At 32.5% G+C, this 6090-nt stretch overlaps 1 pseudogene; it reads left to right on the top strand.

Moving 5' to 3' along the window:
• The first annotated feature begins 247 nt into the window (after positions 1-247).
• Positions 248-3165, top strand: LOC120205421 (annotated as a pseudogene).
• Positions 3166-6090: the final 2925 nt, after the last annotated feature.

Here is a 6090-nt window from a genome sequence, read left to right as displayed (position 1 = left end):
ATAATAAATATAATTATATCTTAACTACTAGTATTTATTAAGGAATTTAATGTTTTTAATTATTTGGATAATTAAAACATTAATTATTTAAAAGTTAAGGGTTAAATTTAAAAAAAACAATGATCAAAATGCTAACGCGCTAAAAGTTGGATGATCGTTAAGTTCGTTTAACCAAAACAAATATGGCAACTAAATTTACGCTCTCTTAATCGGTGGATAGGCTAATCACACGTACAATACTTTTTTCAGCTCCTTTGTTTCGTTTACTTCTTATGCAAATCTCTTTTTTCTTCAATTTGTTGACCGGTGACTTTGGGGTCTCCGTCTTTTGTCTTAAATTGGCAGTTTGGATGGTCTTTACGAGGAAATTTATAGACGAGTTTCCTGTGAAAAGTGTCAAAGTGAAGATTGTTTGAAGTAATATTTTTGAAGAATTTTCTCTGAAGTCTGGGTTTTCAATTCTGGGTTTCGTTTGATATTTGATCATGAGTGGGTGTTTTCCTTGTTTTGATTCATCACACAAGAAGGGGACTAATAATGATGGTGGGAACATTTTGAAAGAGCAAAGCATGAAAGATTCAATTAAAGATGCCTCGGTTGGACAATCCCATCATGTTAATAGAGTTGACTCAGGCAATTTTAAATTTTTTTTCATTTTCCTAGCAAAATTTTAATCTTTTATCTTCTTGTTTTGTTTTAAATTGTTAGTTTTTGATCATCTGGGGTATCTTGAGTTCTGTGTTTATCTTGGTTTTGTATGCAAGTTTTTTATTATAGTCAGTTGTTAGCATAGTTTGCTAGTTCAATCTGATACATTTATGGTTGTTTTAAAGTGTTCGATTGATTTAGATGGTAGTGAGTTTGAGGATATATTTGTACTATTCGTAATATTTATGTTTATAATGATTGTTGTTTTTGTCAGATAAGGTCGAACAACTTTAAATCTCGCCTTCTTGTATGTCTTATTTGTGTTGATTTTGCTGTATTTATTTTTCTTACTACTCCTAACAATTTTATTGAAGAAAGGGTCAAAAGCTTTGCCCGATCCGTTTTCTTCTTCCACTCCCAGTTTAAAATGCAGTGTCAAAGTCATAAATTTATGGTTTCATACTAGTTGCAAAAGTAAACATGGAACAAGCATTTGTGCTGTGCTCATTTTGTGCAAAACTACATGACCATGGGCTTTTAACTTTTGTTTTGCCATTTTAATTGCAATGGTTCTCTATCTTCCTTGTTTCACCTTGTCCAATTTATCCGATTCACTTCCGAACAGACAAATCTAAAGCTCGGAGTACTTCTGATTCAAAGAAGGAACCTGCAGTTCCTAAAGATGGACCGACAGCAAATAATGCAGCACGAATATTTACTTTTCAAGAGCTTGCCACTGCCACAAAGAACTTTAGGCCAGAATGTCTTTTGGGAGAAGGGGATTTCGTACATGTTTACAAGGGACGGTTCGAGAATACAGGACAGGTCCGTTACTGATGATTGTATGTTTTAAGCATGTTCTTATGCTAGTCACTTCGCTCAAGTCGCTTTATCTATAAACTCGGGACCCGAGTGACGTAAAATATGCTCATTGTGTGCTATTGCAATCTTTGGTAATTGTTTTATGTTTGCAGGTAGTTGCTGTCAAAAAGTTTGATAGATATGGCCTTCGGGGAAACAGAGAATTTCTCGTTGAAGTTCTCATGCTTGGCCTCTTACACCACCCGAACCTTGTGACCTTAATTGGTTATTGCTCCGATGGCGACCAACGGCTCCTTGTCTATGAGTTTATGCCGTTAGGGTCGTTGGAGGCCCATTTACACGGTAAGGATGCTGATTTTTTGGGGTTCATGATACTTCCATTACTCTAGCTTTTGATTTAATTGCTCTGTCAATTTGAAATACTCCTGAAAGTGAATTGTAAAGCATGTATACGCTGATGTGAATATGCATGGTCGTTTCCTTTTCCGTCTTTCAGCTATGCTGCTAAACGGACCACGATGAGTTATTTGTTTTATATTTGTTGTCAGATCTTCCACCGGACAAGGAACCTCTGGACTGGAATACGAGAATGAAGATTGCAGCTGGTGCAGCCAAGGGATTGGAATACTTGCACAACAAGGCAGATCCACCTGTTATATACAGGAACTTAAAATCATCCAACATCCTTCTTGACGAGGGCTATCACCCTAAGTTATCGGACTTTGGGTTGGCGAAACTGGGTCCTGTCGGTGACAAAACGCACGTGTCCACACGTGTGATGGGCACTATTGGTTATATTGCTCCAGAATATGGAATGACTGGACAGCTCAGTCTAAAATCCGATGTCTATAGTTTCGGAGTGGTTTTTCTTGAGCTTATAACAGGGCGCCAAGCCATTGATAATATGCGAGCTCCTGGAGAACAGAATCTTGTTGCATGGGTAAGTATCTTTTCTCTTCTAACCTACCAGGGTTCCAAACATCTGAATTGTTCCGAAGTTCGACTGTTTTGTTCCATTTATGACTGTTATGAACTTGAAACAATTTCTTGTTGTGAAAATCGGGGTTGTAGGCACGGCCACTTTTTGAAGATCGTACGAAGTTTCCGAAAATGGTCGATCCACTACTGCAAGGTCGTTTTCCAATGCGAGGATTATTCCAAGCTCTTGCGGTTGCAGCGATGTGTTTGCAGGAAGAAGCTGCTACAAGGCCTCCAATAGGCGAAGTCGTGACGGCCCTCACATATTTAGCCTCACAAACTTATGACCAGCAATCAAAGCGACCGAGGTAGTCCATCAACACCAAGACTCGAAGATGATCGAAGGAGTACGGGAGACGGACTGGACAGCCCGGATGAACGTGAACATGGCTCTCCTTCCACCCTGAAACTCTCCGAGTTACAGGAAGAGGAGCCGTGCTAGAGAACCGAGATTCGTATCGTCTTAAAAGGGTTGTAAACTGAAAATAGGCCCTTGAAGATAACAGCATCCTTCATTGCAGTCTCCATTTCATGTAGATGCAACCAACTTAGACTGTATAAATCAATCTTGTAGTTTAGTACAAAACCGAATGCTTCGATCGTATGGTTGAAGGGACAAACGAAGTGAAAGAAGGGATCGAGAAGCTGTTGAATGTTGGTAAAAGTTATTGCTGTAAAACAAATATATTAATAGTGATTATTACAGATAATAATAAAGAAATGAAGGAAATGATACAAACTACTATATCATCGTAGAAGTCGAAACATAAATTTATTTGAATTAGTGTAATCTTATCAGTAAATGTTATCCTCTAAAGGTGCGTTTGGTTCAAGGAATGTAAGATTACCAGTAGGAATAAAAGATTACCAGGGAATAGGATTACTGAAAATGTTGTATTTTGTGTTTGGTTGGTTTAGTAGGAATATAAGGTTACCGTGTTTGGTTAAAAGAATAAAAGATTATTGGAATGTATATTTAATCAAATTGTCCTTATTATATATTTGTTTTTTTAACAAGTTGGAAAATATTTATATATTTTCTTTAAAAAAATTTAAATTCATAAAATTTATATAATTTTTTTTACAAAATTAAAAATATAAAAAATGTTTAATGAAAGGGTAAAATTTTATTTTAACCCCTGAACTTCATATAAAATTTTAATTATAGATTTTTTTTTGTAAATCTAAAATAGTTTAAGAATAAATTTGTAATTTAACCTTCGTATAATTTTTATTATTCAATGACAGAATAAGGATATTTTTGAAAGAATTTTTTTAATGGCATTTTAGTCCAAAACGCCGGTAATCCAACAATACCTAAGGAAAGGGAGGTAATGACATTCCCGGTAATATATCCCAAAAAATCCACTATTGGTAATGTAAGATTACCGGGAATGACATTCCCGACCAACCAAACGGGGGAATGTGAATTTCATTCCCATGAGAATCTCACATTTCCCCATTCACATTCCCCAACCAAACACACCCTAGAGTTAATATAACATTCCGAATTAATTTTTCCTCAAAAAGAAAGGAATCATCGTATTGTATGTTCCAATTAGGAAAATAGCTTATCTTTTATAGGAGAAATAAAGAGGTAAAATTATCAAATGACAAAGTATTCACTCCAATCAATCAAAAATTGATGATCTATTTGATTCAACCATCAATCCGATTTTTGAAACGATAATAAAATGAATATGTTAAAAGTTTGAGTTTTTTTTTTCTTGTCCGTTTAACATAATTTTATCCCATGATGATATTAATTAGTTTAAATTAATAATAATATTAGTTGTTCAAGTAATGATATGATTTTTTAAAATAATTTTAAACATATAACTTTATTATCGATTAAATATTATAATTCAATGTTTACATGCGCTCAACTATATCTTTAATGGAAGAAAAATCTTTAATGCTGTTGTAATCTCCTTTATTAAGATGAAATCATCTTTACAACATGAGAATTAGGGATGGTCGTTTCACCCCCGGAATCCACTCGATGGGGAGATTACGAAAGAAAACTCGTTAATATTTTTTAAAGTAAAGTATATAAATGGTTCACTCACTATAAAATTGAATCTTTCGATTATTAAAAATTATAAAATGATCTTAAAATATAAGAAGTTGTTTTATTAAGCTTTTCAATTATTAAAAGTTACAAAATGATTATTCGACTATTCATTATGTTCCAAAATCATTATATTCTATTAAAAATTTAATGGCAATCTAAGTTGGAAACTAACCTACTGATTGAAATATGATAAAATATGATCTCATAATCTCAAAGTACTATCATATCTTAGTCAACATGTTAACGTCTAGCTTAGACGACCATTAATTTTTTAACTAAAAAGGACAAAGTTAAAACATAATAAATTGTCGAAGAACAATTTTATATTTTTTAATAATTGATGACTCAGCAAAACAACGTCATATAATCTGAAAAAAAATTACTTTTTTATAGTCAAATCTATTAAAGATAAAAAAGTTTAAATTTAATAAATTATTTAAAACTAATATATTTTTAGTTGGTGGGAAATTCCTGACTTGACAGTCAACTAACGGTTTAACTTTTACTTTAGTCCTTATGATGTGAAATTTCCCGTCAGCCACTTTAAATTAATTCAAAATAATTTTAGACGAGTCGGAAACGAGTGAGACGTGAAGGTATTTTGGGACATGATGGCGACACTGCTGTCTGCACCATGGACCCGTATTCACTTTTCATCAAAATGACGAATGTCTAGTTCAAAAATCTACTTTTCATGTATATATGCATGTATTGCACAATATTATAAAAGGTAAACATGTGTTCATTTAATTATAATGAGATTTTAATTTCATCATTAATCTTTTGAATTTATCAATTATATCGTTTAACTATTTAAATAACGTCAATCAAGTCATTTATCGTTAATATTTAACGGAGAAGTTAATGTGATAATTAACAAAATTGGTATAATTATACATTTAGTTCTTATTATTTATGCATTCCTTCAATCTGGTTCACATTTAAATGATGACACTTGTAAATTATATTGAATTAAATTAAATTGATTTATAATAAGAACCAAATGTGTAATTATATCAATTTTATTAACTATCACTTCAATTGTTCCGTTAAATATTAATGACAAATGATTTTATTATATTACTTAAATAATTAAACGGTTTGATTGTGAAATTAAAAGATACACAAGTAAAGTCTTTATTGAAAAAGGGGGAGGGAATTATAAAAGGATCTCCAAGTTTAAAAAGGGTCGGGTGGGTGGAATTAGAATAATAGAAGGATCACAGTTTTCTATCTCTTTGACTTGCATTGAGTAAAGTAAAGGAAACCCAAGCGACTCAACAACTAAGAGTAAGTCATTGACATTTTTATTTAATACCTAAAATGGCGGAAAATTCAGAAGAAAAATATAATACTTTCAAAATATCTATGTTACCCTTGTTTTTAACTTTTACTAGTTAAGTGATCCAATTACAACAAAATTACATTCTAATAATTATTCAGTAAAAACATATCACAATGCGAAGTTTGATGGAAAGTTGGATCTGGTTCACAACATTCCTAGATAACTAAAACAGAAACTGAAGCAACAAACAAGATACAAGTTACAGAATAACAACAACATTGCA

The sequence above is a fragment of the Hibiscus syriacus genome, unplaced genomic scaffold (assembly GCF_006381635.1).
Source record: "Hibiscus syriacus cultivar Baekdansim isolate YM2019G1 unplaced genomic scaffold, ASM638163v2 tig00012476_pilon, whole genome shotgun sequence".
In the NCBI taxonomy this organism is placed as follows: Eukaryota; Viridiplantae; Streptophyta; class Magnoliopsida; order Malvales; family Malvaceae; genus Hibiscus; species Hibiscus syriacus.
This window is presented reverse-complemented; position numbering and strand designations above follow the sequence as displayed.